General features: G+C 37.5%; 1 pseudogene; it reads right to left on the bottom strand.

Annotated features, from left to right (window-relative positions):
• LOC100614986 (putative selection and upkeep of intraepithelial T-cells protein 1 homolog) overlaps positions 1–14,144 on the bottom strand; it is a 109,577-nt pseudogene that overhangs the window by 55,010 nt on the left and 40,423 nt on the right.

Below are 14,144 nucleotides of genomic sequence, written 5' to 3'. Positions count from 1 at the left end.
AAAGATACAAAGATAGCAAGCAGACCAAATTCCAGCAGGAGGACAGACTCCATAAACCAGTTCTGACTTGGGACAATTGGACTGGGTGAGCCTCAAAAATGTAAAATAGTGAAGTGGAGTGTCACACACACTTGGCTATTTCATAAATATCTCAAATTAGATAGTGGAAATATTAAAGGTGTAGGTGGAGAATTGAGAAAAGTCTGAGTTAGCTGGTAGATTTAACTGAAGTAATATGAAAAAAAATCTACTCTTTCTCAGGTCTACTTCCAGAGCTTAGGGCTTTCTGACCGCAAGAGAGGGACTGATATTGATGAGTTGCTGCTAAAGTGATTATTCCCTTTCTGTTTCTAAAAGAACTGCTCCAAGAAATTAGAATGGTGCCCTACAACATTCCATTTCAATAATGAGAAAGACTCAGTGTACTAATCTGCTCAGGCCTCCAATAGTACAGGACTTTACTAGCTTAGCTTTGGCCCTCCCTTCAAGAAACATCCATTTTACCATGCTTCTTATCTTTCTCACCATAGGGCACTCCAAAATGCAAATTCCTGTAGTCTCTCATTCCGTGGATCCTTTTATGCTTTTAGTCTTTCATTTATTTTTTCTACCCATTCTATCTGTTGACTCAGGACATTCATCCTATTTCAGTTTACTCTACCCAATATTTCTGCCTTATTTATATAATTGTCTTCTTTCTTCCTTCCTGTGACAATTTTATTTTCCAATTTGGCTAGGCTATAGTGTCCAGTTGTTGATCAAGTAGCAGTTTACATGTTGTTGTGAAAACATTTTTTAGATGTGATTAACATTTAAATTTGTAGACTTTGACTGAAGCAGATTACCTTCAATAATCTGAGTAAGCCTCATACAGTGGGTTGAAGGCCTTCAGAAAAAAAAAAACTGAAGTCTTCTGAGGAAGAAGAAATTCTGTGTCCAGATCCCCTTTGGACTCAAGGGTACATCAGCAACTCTTCCCTGGGTTTCCAGATTGCTGGCCTGCCCTGCAGATTTCGGATTTGCCAGACTCCGCAATCATGTGAGGCAGTCTTTTCAAACAAGTCTCTCTCTCCATATACACATCTTATTGGTTTTCTTTCTTCAGAGAACCTTTACTAACACATTCCCTTAAAGAAAACTTGACTCTGCCCCATGGAAACCACCTACCTTGTATGTGTCACTAATTGTTACTGCTTTTCCTCTCCCACCCTAGACCAAAGAGCCAGGGGGTAGTGTCAGCATTTTGAAGCTCCCTTATATGTCCTCAGAAAGCATGTTATTTTCTTATCAGGTAAAAATCCACCTTTCTTTGTTACTGAGGCTATCCAACCAAAACAGTGCACACTACTTTCATGCTTCTTGATTTAACAAAAGCAACCAACTTTCCTATCCCTTCCACTAATTCTTTCCAGATAATGTCTGGCTTTAGCCTATACATCTGGGACAGTGATATATATCTTGAAGGGTAATTGTCAGAATTAGAGCCAATGTGTATAAAATATTTAGTAATATGAGACCATTAGCAGGCACTCAATACATAGGAGTCAGCAATTATTGTGTTTCTATTCAGTATAGGTTCTTATATAATCATACGAGGCTTTAGTGACCAAAGGAAAAGCAATCCAACACCCCAGTTTCAAGATTGTTTGACCCTCATTCCAAAACCCTTCATCTGAACTCCTTCGGCCACTCATTACCATGGCAATGTCCTATAACACAGTAGTTTAAGAAGAGCACATGCTCCTTAAAGCTCTTCACCCACTCACCACAAACACATTTTATACATTTCAGTTAGAAAAATGGCTTATTGAAGAAAAACATTGCTTGCCTATTTTTACTTTTGTTTCAACTGCTTTTGAAGAATTTGTCATGAAATCTTTGCCAAATGGTACTTCATAAGTTTTCTTCTAGGGTTTTTACAGTTTTAGGTCTTATATTTAAGTCTTTAATCCACCTTGAGTTGATTTTCACTTATGGTGAAAGGGAAGTGTCAATTTTCAATCTTCTGCATATGACTATCTGGTTATCCCAGCACCATTTAATGAATAGGGAATCCTTTTCCCATTGCTTTTGTCAACACTGTCGAAGATCAGACTATTTTGACAAAGTCTCCAAAAGCAAGTGCAACAAAAACAAAAATATACAAGTGAGACCTAATTCAACTAAATAACTTCTGCACAGCAAAAGAAACTATCAACAGAGTAAACAGAGAAACTACAGAATGGGAGAAAATGTTTGCAAGCCATGTATTCAATAAAGGTCTAATATCCAGAATCTATAAGAAACTTAATAAGCAGAAACTAAACAACCCCACTAAAAAATGGGCAAAGGAGATGGACAGATACTTATTAAAAGAAGATATACACACAGCCAGCAAACATATGAAAAAATGCTCAACATCACTAATCATTAGAGAAATGAAAATCAAAACCACAATGAGATACCATCTCCCACCAGTCAGAATGGTGATTATTAAAAAGTAAAAAAGTGGGCCGGGCGTGGTGGCTCATGCCTGTAATCCCAACACTGGGAGGCCAAGCTGGGAGGGTCACTTGAGGTCAGGAGTTTGAGACCAGCCTGGTCAACATAATGAAACCCCTCTCTACTAAAAATACAAAAAATAACTGGGCATGGTGTTGGGCACCTGTAGTCCCAGCTACTCAGGAGACTGAGGCAGGAGAATCACTAGAACATGGGAGGCGGAGGTTGCAGTGAGCCAAGATCACACCACTGTACTCCAGCCTGGGTGACAGAGCAAGACTCCATCTCAAACACAAAAACCCAAAACAAGTAAATGGATAGCAGGTGCTGGAAGCCAGTTTCTCTCAGAAAGAGGGAAGTTACAGACATACAAGTACAGAAGGCTAAAGTAAACTACATCATGTTGGAGTAGTGTTAGAAAAAATGTAAAAAAATAACAGATGCTGATGAGGTTGCAAAGAAAAGGGAATGATTATACACTACTGATGGGAATGTAAATTAATTCAGCCACTGTGGCAAGCAGTTTGGAGATTTGTCAAAGAACTTCAAATGGAGCTACCATTCAACCCAGCAATCCTATTACTGGATATATACCCAAAGGAATATAAATCATTCTATAATAAAGACACATGTGTGCACACATTTATCTCAGCACTATTCACAATAGCAAAGACATGGAATCAACCTAGGTGCCCATCAGTGGTAGACCAGATAAAGGTAATGTGGTACATATATGCCATGGAATACTACAGAACCATAAAAAAGAATGAAATCATGTCCTTTGCAACAACATAGATGCAGCTGGAGGCCAGTGTTCTAAGCAAATTAATGTAGGAACAGAAAACCAAATATGACATGTTCTCACTTATAAGGGGGAGCTAAACATTGGACACTCATGGACATAAGGATGGCAACAAAAGACACTGGGAACTACTGAAGTGGAGAGGGAGGGAGGAAGGCAAGGTTGAAAAATTGTTGAATACTTTGCTCACTGCCTGGGTAACAAGATAATTCATATTCTGAACCTTAGCATTACACAATATATCCACATGACATACTTTTTTTCAACATATTAATAAAGGTCCCAGCCAGAGCTATTAGATAAGAAAAAGAAATGAAAGACACCTAAATTGGAAAGAATGAAGTAAAATTATCTGTTTGTAGGTGACATAATCGTATATGTAAAAACTCTAATGACTAGTAAAAAAATTTTAGAATTAATAAATTTAGTAAAGTTGCAGGATTCATATTTTACATACAAAACACACTTGCGCTTCTATACACTGACAAAAATTGACACATAAAAAATTATGAAATAAAAGCCCATTTGAAATAACATCAAAAGAAATAAAATACTTAGGAATAAATGTGACTTGGAGGTAAAATATTTATACCTTAAAAAGTATAAAGCATTGATGTGAAAAAATTAAAGAAGATCTGAGTAGCCAAAGCAATATTTAGCAAGATAAAAGCTGACATCACACTCCCTGATTTCAAAATATAAAGATACAATAATTAAAACAGTATGGTACCACCATAAAAACAGAACATATAGACCAGTGGAACAGAATAGAGACCCCAGAAGTAAATTTACACATTTACTATCAACCGATGTTTGATAATGATGCCAATAAAAACAATGTGAAATGGAGAGACTCATCAAAAAATGATGTTGGAAAAACTATTCCTGCATGTAGCAAAAGCAAATTGGACCTTTATCTCTCATCATGTACAAAGATGAACTAAAAATGGATTAAAGGCTTAAATGTAAGAACCGAAACCATAATACCGCTAGAAGATACTATAGGCAAAAAGCCTTTTGACATTGGTCTGGGCAATGATTTTTTAGAATGACATCAAACACAAAAGCAACAAAAGCAAAGATAAGTAAGGCTACATCAAATTAAGAAGCTTCTGCGCAGCAAAGGAAATAATCAAATGAAAAGTCAATGTATGGAATGGAAGAAAATATTTGCAAGTCACATTTCTAATAAGGGATTCTATTCAAAATATATAAGGAACTCATTCAACTCAAGAGCAGAATGCCAAAACACTCAATTAAAAAATGAGTAAAGAGCCTGAATTTATATTTTTCAAAAGAAGACATGCAATTGGCTAAGAGGCATATGAAAAAGTTCTCAATACCACTAATCATCAGGGAAATGCAAATCAAAGCCACAATAACATATCATCTTACACATGTTCTAATGGCTATCATAAAAAAGAAATAACAAATGTTGGAGAGGATGTAAAGAAAATGCTTGTATACTGTTGGTGGGAATGTACCTTGGTACAGCCATTATGGAACAGTATGGAGGTTCCTCAAGAAATTAACAATACAGTTGCCTTATGATCCAGCAATTGCACTTCTGACTACATATCTATCCAAAGGCAATAATACTGGTATGTTGAAGAGATATTTGCACCCCCATGTTCACTGCAGCAGTATTCACAGTGGCCAAGATATGGAAAAAAATCTAAATGTCCATCAATGAATGAATGGAAAAAGCAAATATGGTGTATATATATAATGAAGTATTATTCAGCCTTAAAAAAGAAAAAAATCCTGCCATTTGTGGCAACATGGATGAAACTGGAGGACATTATGCTAAGTGAAATAAGCCAGTCAGAGAAAGACAAATACTGCATAATCACATTTATATGTGTAATTTCAAATATTCGAGCTTGACATATCAAACTGAATTTTGTAAGGTGATCTTTGAGAGGGGATTTCCTTCACTTAGGAGTTTGACTGATACTTTGGTGTTCATGCTGCTGTTTATGGCTGCAGTGACTTACCTTGTCTTGTCTTGATGCTGCTGATGTGACTCACCCACTGTGAGTGAGCTGGTTGCTACTTAAGCTCTATCTTGCTGTCTCAGAGGCAGAGGGTAGAATGGTGTTTGCCAGGGGCTGGAAAGAGGAGCAAATGGGTTGATGTTTGTCAAAGGGCACAAATTTTCAGTGATGCAAGATGAGTAAGATTTAGAACAATGTAACTATAGTTAGCAATGCTGTATTGTATACTTGAAATTTGCTGAGAGGGTAGTTCTTATGTGTTTTTATTCACCCAAAAGAAAAAGATAACTATGTGAGGGGATTGATTGAGGTGATTTACATGTTAGTTAGCTTGATTGTGATGATTATTCCATAGTATATATGTATACCAGAATGTCAAGTTGTACACCTTAAATATACACAGGTTTTATTTGTCAATTATACCTCAATAAAACTGTAGAAAGTACCAAATTGAATTTCGTAAGGTTATCTTTGAGAGGAGATTTCCTTCACTTAGGAGTTTCACTGATACTTTGATTTTCATGCTACTGGTTTATTGCTGCAGTGACTTGCCTTGGCTTGACTTACGCTGATGTGAATCACTCACTGTGAGAGAGCTGGTTGTTACTTCAGTTCTGTCCTGCTCTTTTCTCACCTCACAGCAGCACTGGTTACCAAGGTGATGTTTCTGAGAAATTGGAGGGAGCAAGGACATGTTAAAAATCTGGATTGATTAAGTCATATTTGGGCGATTAGTCTAATACTCCTCTTCCAACTGGGCAGTGGCAGTCCCAGGTTCTATTCCATAATTTAAAAAAATCTTATTTTCCTATTTTATTGACTCCTCTTTTGTGTCAAGAAGGGAAGTTTGCTACTGGCTAGTTTTAGGAAAGTTCATTAAGATAAACATCTTGAGTCTCATAATTAGTTTAGAGGCAGATAGATCCTGGGAAAGGCAGATAAAGAAAATAAGTTTGCCTTCTCTTTTGTCAGCTTGGTTGTAGCTACTAACAGAAATGGAACTTAGGGAAAGTATGTCCACATTCAGAATAAGAGCAAAGGATACTAATTTCTCTTTAAGACAATGAGACAATGATTCATCCTGATTTTTCCTTATGATCAGCATCATTTAAACTGATCTTCCTCAGATTTATAGTGCTGTCTTCTTCAGAGGCTTAGTGTCAATGGACTGCAGTATGATGATGTGGAGGCAGTTTATGACAGAAAAGACACATTTGTACTCTACTAGGGGACATCTGTCTATATTATAAGGAGCATGTTTCTTAGAATAGCAAAATTTCTGGTCAGCTCTGATTGCCAGTGTTTCAGCTACACATTTTTATTTTTACTTGGTCCCCCAAGAAAAGGTTATGTGGAGGATGCTTGTAATTCCTCCTCAACAAGAGGGAGAATCGGCATAGCTGCTACAGTCCTCTTTTCAGTAACTAGTTATAAAGCTATAAATAATAGTTACACTTAATACTCCCTGCTCCAGATTCCCTTTTCCCTCAGCCATTCCTCTCTATGTTGGGATTATTTTTTTATCTGGTAAGAAGACTCAAATCTGAATTCCTAAAGCATCTGAGTCTTTAGCGACCCTGCCTTCATTGCATCCCTGTGGTCTTTAATTAATATCTACTACTGAACTTGAAGTAATTACATGTTTCTCAGAGAACTCCTTGGATTTTAGGCATAATTCTCTCTACCTTGATGGTGTTTATTTCCACTTGATAGCTGGAATCAATCCCTTTTTATTGACCAGTTGATTCAGTGGCACTGGGAGCCTAACTCGGCCAGGTGGCAGTCTCAACTTCCATGTCACCAGGACAGATGTTGCCTACTTATGTGAAGTCACTCCTTTCTTGGGAAGCCTTTTAGACTGACAGACCTCAGACTTGTGGGAGTGAGAAACAAGAGTATATAATAAATAGATTGTTGAATATGATAGTAAAAGAAACCACTCCCACTTTTATCTCTCTAGTCTTGAAATTATGCATTTTGGTCACGAAACTAAAAATCACCACATATAAGTCATCGATCCAAATAAAGGACTGCATTTTATGGGGTTTTTGCAGCCTTGCAGATGGTGCTTTTCAACTAGCAACATGTTTTTAGTAGGATATTCCAATGATCCAGATGAACAGCTGCTTCTATATAAAGAAATATATATATATATAGTAATATTGGTCAATTCCCTAAGTAGGAGCTCTTCACTGTACTTTTTTTTGTGGTAAAATTAGTTCCTTGATCAGAAACCATTTTGCACAGAATAGCATAATGACAATACAAATGTTGTCATATGTCTGTGCTTGATGATGCTGGCAGAAGCGCTGCAGCCAAGGAAGGCATAGTCATATATAGGATAATTGTCTAATCCAGTGAAAAAAAATGCTCTTCTCTCTCTCTGGTGGAAGAGGTCCAATATAATCAATCAGTGGAGAATGCGTGCCAATCTGGGACTTAATATATAATCACTATCATTGACATTTGGGTAATGAGTTGTTTCAGCAGGCAGAGAAGCTGTGGGAAGAGAAAATCCATTTTGTTGACCTCATGCATAACCTCTAGCCCATCACCATGGCTGTTTTGTACATGAGTCCATTAAACAAGCACCAGAGTTGCTCAAAGAGTGACTGACATTCACAGGATGGGGCACCTTGTGATTCGACCATAGAAAGCTTCCTCTCCAATAGGCAACTTTGTATAATGATGTAAATAATTCACGACTATATCATACTTTGTGCTCATTCTGAAAGTTATATTAACACGTTTCCCAGACTTCATTTACTAACCTTTCAACTTGATTTATGCAAAGATTCTGACCAGCTGACAAACCCATCAGCTCATGTTAATGGGCTAGTGTATATGTTTATGGTCAATTAGTGTCTTATTATCAGGCATCTCTTTTTATTTGTATAAATTTATTCAGTACAAGTACAATTTTGTTACATGCATAGATTTCATAGTGGTGAAGTCAGGAGTTTTAAGGTATCACCCTAATAAAGTACATCATAATCATTAAGTGATTTATCATCATCCACTCCCTCCAACCCCCTCACCCTTCTGAGTCTCCATTGTGTATCACTCCATACCTGATGTCCACTGGTATACATTATTTATTAATAGCTCCCACTTATAAGTGAGAATATGTGGTATTTGTCTTTCTGTGTCTGACTTGTTTCACTAAAGCCTTCAGTGTCATCCATGTTGCTACAGAAAATGTGATTTCATTATTTTTTATGGCTGAATGGTGTTCCATTGTGTATATATGCCACATTTTATTTCTCCAGTCATCTGTTGATAGACACTTAGGTTTAGTCCATACCTTGGCTATTGTGAATAGAACAGCAATAAACATATGAGTGCAGGTATCTTCTTGATATATAGATTTCTTTTCCTTTGGGTAGATACCCAATAGCGGGATTGCTGGATCAAATAGTAGTTCTATCTTCAGTTCTTTGAGAATTCTCCATAGTGTTTTCCAAAGAGGTTGTAGTAATTGACATTCCCTCCAACAGTATATGAGCTCCCTTATTCCTGCATTCTTGCCAACATCTGTTATTATTTTTTTATTTTTATTTTTTTGAGACAGAGTCTTGCTTTGTCTCCCAGGCTGGAGTGCAGTGGGGCGATCTTGTCTCACTGTAACTTCTGCCTCCCGGGTCAAGCAATTTTTCTGCCTCAGCCTCCCAAGCAGCTGGGACTACAGGCATGCACTACCATGCTTGGCTAATTTTTGTATTTTTTGGTAGAGATGGGGTTTTGCCATGTTTGGCAGGCTGGTCTGAAACTCCTGACATCAGGTGATCCACCTGCCTCAGCCTCCCAAAGTGCGTAGTAATAGCTATTCTGACTGGGTCAAGATGATATAACATTGTGATTTTAATTTGCATTTCCCTGATGATTATTGATGCTGAGTATTATTTCTTATACTTGTGTGTCTTCTTTTGAAAAATATCTATTCATATCCTTTGGCCACTTATTAATGATATCATTCATTGTTTTAGTTGTTGTTCAGTTGTTTGAGTTCCTTATATATTCTGGATATTAGGCCCCTATCACATGGATAGTTTGCAAATATTTTGACCCATCCTGCAGATTGTGTCTTTATTCTGTTGATTATTTCTTTTGCTGGGCAGAAGAGTTTTAGTTTAATAAAGTCCCATTTGTCTGTTTTTGTTTTTGTTGTATTTGCTTTTGAGGACTTGCTCAAAAATTCTTTGCTAAGGCCAATGTCTAGTAGAGTTTTTTCTAGGTATTATTCTAGGATTTTTATTGTTTCACCTTTTATGGTTAGCTCTTTAATCTATTTTGAGTTAATTTGTGTTACTGTTGAGAGATAGGGGTCCAGTTTCATTCTTCTGCGTATGGCTATCTAATTTTCCAAGTACCATTGATTGAATAATGTGTCCTTTCCCCAGCGTATGTTCTCATCAAATTTGTCAAAGACCAATTGGCTGTAAATGTGTAGCTCTTTTTCTATGTTCTCTATTCTGTTCCATTGACTTATGTGTCTATTTTTATACCAATGCCATGCGTTTTTGGTTCCTAGAGCCTTTTAATATAATTTGAAGCCCGGAAATGGGATCCCTCCAGCTTTGTTCTTTTTGCTTAGAATTGCTTTGGCTACTTGGGCATTTTTGGGGGGCTCCATATGAATTTTAGATTTTTAAAACTTTTTTTTTTTTTTTTTTTTGAGACAGAGTCTCGCTGTCGCCCACGTTGGAGTGCAGTGGCGAGATCTTGGCTCACTGCAGGCTCCGCCCCCCCCCCCGGGGTTCACGCCATTCTCCTGCCTTAGCCTCCCGAGTAGCTGGGACTACAGGCACCCGCCACCTCGCCTGGCTAATTTTTTGTATTTTTAGTAGAGGCGGAGTTTCACCGTGTTAGTCAGGATGGTCTCAATCTCCTGACCTCGTGATCCGCCTGCCTCGGCCTCCCAAAGTGCTGGGATTACAGGCATGAGCCACCGCGCCTGGCCTTAAATCATTTTTTTAAATTTATTTTTATTATACTTTAAGTTCTGGGATGCGTGTGCAGAACATGCAGGTTTTTCACATAGGTATACGTGTGCCATGGTTCTCTGCTGCACCCATCAACCCGTAATCTACATTAGGTATTCCTCCTAATACTGTCACTCCCCTAGCCGCCCACCCTCTGACAGGCCCCAGTGTGTGATGTTCCCCTCCCTATGTCCATGTGTTCTCATTGTTCAGCTCCCACTTATGAGTGAGAACATGCGGTGTTTGGTTTTCTGTTCTTGTGTTAGTTTGCTAAGAATGATGGTTTCCAGCTTCCAAGGACATGAACTCATCCTTTTTTATGGCTGCATGGTATTCCATGGTGTATATGTGCCACATTTTCTTTATCCAGTCTATCAGTGATGGGCATTTGGGTTGGTTCCAAGTCTTTGCTATTGTGAACAGTGCTTCAATAAACATATGTGTGCATGTGTCTTTAGAGTAGAATGATTTATAATCCTTTGGGGTATATACCTAGTAATGGCATTGCTGGGTCAAATGGTATTTCTGGTTCTAGATCCTTGAGGAATCACCACACTGTCTTCCACAATGTTTGAACTAATTTACACTCCCACCAACAGTGTAAAAGCGTTCCTATTTCTCCACAACCTCTCCAGCATCTGTTGTTTCCTGATTTTTTAATGATTGCCATTCTAACTGGCATGAGATGGGATCTCACTGTGGTTTTGATTTGCATTTCTCTAATGACAAGTGATGATGAGTTTTTTTTCATATGTTTGTTGGCTGCATGGATGTCTTCTTTTGAGAAGTGTTTGTTCATATCCTTTGTCCATCTTTTGATGGGGTTATTTTTTTTTCTTGTAAATTTGTTTGAGTTCTTTGTAGATTCTGGATATTAGCCTTTTATCAGATGGATAGATTGCAAAAATTTTCTCTCATTCTGTAGGTTGCCTGTTCACTCTGATGATAGTTTCTTTTGCCGTGCAGAAGCTCTTTAGTTGAATTAGATCCCATTTGTCAATTTCGGTTTTTGTTGCCATTGCTTTTGGTGTCTTATTCATGAAGTCTTTGCCCATGCCTATGTCCTGAATGGTACTGCCTAGGTTTTCTTGTAGGGTTGTTATGGTTTTAGATCTTACATTTAAGTCTTTAATCCATCTTGAGTTAGTTTTTGTATAAGGTGTAAGGAAGGGGTCCAGTTTCAGTTTTCTGCATATGGCTAGCCAGTTTTCTGAACATAATTTATTAAACAGGGAATCCTTTCCCCATTGCTTGTTTTTGTCAGGTTGTAAAAGATCAGATGGTTGTAAATGTGTAGTGTTATTTCTGAGGCCTCTGATCTGTTCCATTGGTCTATATATCTGTTTTGGTACCAGTACCATGGTGTTTTGCCTACTGTTGCCTTGTAGTATAGTTTGAAGTCAGGTAGCGTGATGCCTTCAGCTTTCTTCTTTTTGCTTAGGATTGTCTTGGCTATGTGGGCTCTTTTCAAGTTCTGTATGAAATTTAAATTAGATTTTTCTAATTCTGTGAAGAATGTCAATGGTAGCTTATTGGGGATAATGCCGAATTTATAAATTACTTTGGGCAGTATGGCCATTTTTGTGATATTGATTCTTACTATCCATGAGCATGGAATGTTTTTCCATTTGTTTGTGTCCTGTCTTATTTCCTTGAGCAGTTATTTGCAGTTCTCCTTAAAGAGGTCCTTCATATCCTTTGTAAGTTGTATTCCTAGGTATTTTATTGTCTTTGCAGCAATTGTGAATGTGGGAGTTCACTCATGATTTGGCTCTCTGCTTGTCTATTATTAATGTATAGGAATGCTTGTGATTTTTGCACATTGATTTTGTATCCTGAGACTTTGCTGAAGTTGCTTATCCATTGAAGGAGATTTTGGGCTGAGACAATGGGGTTTTCTAAATATGTAATCATGTCATCTGCAAACAGAGACAACTGGAGTTTCTCTCTTCCCACTTGAATACCGTTTATTTATTTCTCTTGCCTGATTGCCCTGGTCAGAACTTCCAATACTATGTTGAGTAAGAGTAATGACAGAGGGCATCTTTGTCTTGTGCCAGTTTTCAAACGGAATGCTTCCAGCTTTTACCCATTGAGTATGATATTGGCTGTGGGTTTTTCATAAATAGCTCTCACTATTTTGAGATACATTCCATCAATACCTACTTTATTGAGAGTTTTTAGCATGAAGGGATGTTGAATTTTGTTGAAGGTCTTTTCTGCATCTATTGAGATATTCTTGTGGTTTTTGTCATTGGTTCTGTTTATGTGATGGATTAGGTTTATTGATGTGTGTATGTTGATCTAGCCTTGCATCCCAGGGATGAAGTCAACTTGATCGTGGTGGATAAGCTTTTTGATGGGCTGCTGGATTTGGTTTGCCAGTATTTTATTGAGGATTTTCGCATTGATGTTCATCAGGGATATTGGCCTGAAATTTCCTTTTTTTGTTGTGTTTCTTCCTGGTTTTGGTATCAGGATTATGCTGGCCTCATAAAATGAGTTAGGGGGGATTCCTTCTTATTCTATTGTTTGAAATAGTTTCAGAAGGAATAGTACCAGCTCCTCTTTGTACCTCTGGTAGAATTTGGTTGTGAATCCATCTGGTCCTGGATTTTTTGGGTTGGTAGGCTATTAATTACTGCCTCAATTTCAGAACTTGTTATTGGTCTTTTCAGGGATTTGACTTCTTCCTGGTTTAGACTGGGGAGGGTGTATGTGTCCAGGAATTTATCCATTTTTTTCAGATTTTCTAGTTTATATGCATAGAGGCGTTTATAGTATTCTCTGACGGTAGTTTGTATTTCTGTGGGATCAGTGGTGATATCCCATTTATCATTTTTTTATTGCATCTATTAGATTCTTCTTTCTTTTGTTCTTTATTATTCTGGATAGTGATCTATCTATTTTGTTGATCTTTTCAAAAAATCCAGCTCCTGGATTCATTGATTTTTTGGAGGGTTTTTCATGTCTCTATCTCCTTCAGTTCTGCTTTGATTGTAGTTATTTCTTGTCCTCTGCTAGCTTTTGAATTTGTTTGCTCTTGCTTCTCTAGTACTTTTAATTGTGATGTTAGGGTTTCGATTTTAGATCTTTCCTGCTTTCTCTTGTGGGCATTTAGTGTTATAAATTTCCCTCTAAACACTGCTTTAGCTGTGTCCCAGAGATTCTGGTACTGTGTGTGTTTGTTTTCATTGGTTTCAAAGAACTTATTTATTTCTGCCTTAAGTTTGTTATTTACCCAGTGATCATTCAGGAACAAGTTATTCAGTTTCCATGTAGTTGTGCAGTTTTGAGTGAGTTTCTTAATGCTGAGTTCTAATTTGATTGCACTGTGGTCTGAGAGACAGTTTGTTGTGATTTCTGTTCTTTTACATTTGCTGAGGAGTGCTTTGCTTCCAACTATGTGGTCAATTTTGGAATAAGTTCAATGTGGTGCTAAGAAGAATGTATATTCTGTTGATTTGGGGTGGAGAGTTCTGTAGATGTCTATTAGGTCTGCTTGGTGCACAGCTGAGTTCAAGTCCTGGATATCCTTGTTAACCTTCTGTCTCATTGATCTGTCTAATGTTGATAGTGGGGTGTTAAAGTCTCCCATTATTATTGTGTGGGAGTCTAAGTCTCTTTGTAGGTCTCTAAGGACTTGCTTTATGAATCTGGGTGCTCCTGTATTGGGTGCATATATATTTAGGATAGTTAGCTCTTCTTGTTGAATTGATCCCTTTACCATTATGTAATGGCCTTCTTTGTCTCTTTTGATCTTTGTTGGTTTAAAGTCTGTTTTATCAGAGACTAGGATTGCAACTCCTGCTTTTTTTTGTTTTCCATTTGCTTGGTAGATCTTCCTCCATCCCTTTATTTTGAGCCTATGTGTGTCTCTGC

Source organism: Pan troglodytes, chromosome 1, assembly GCF_028858775.2.
Source record: "Pan troglodytes isolate AG18354 chromosome 1, NHGRI_mPanTro3-v2.0_pri, whole genome shotgun sequence".
NCBI classification, from domain to species: domain Eukaryota; kingdom Metazoa; phylum Chordata; class Mammalia; order Primates; family Hominidae; genus Pan; species Pan troglodytes.
This window is presented reverse-complemented; position numbering and strand designations above follow the sequence as displayed.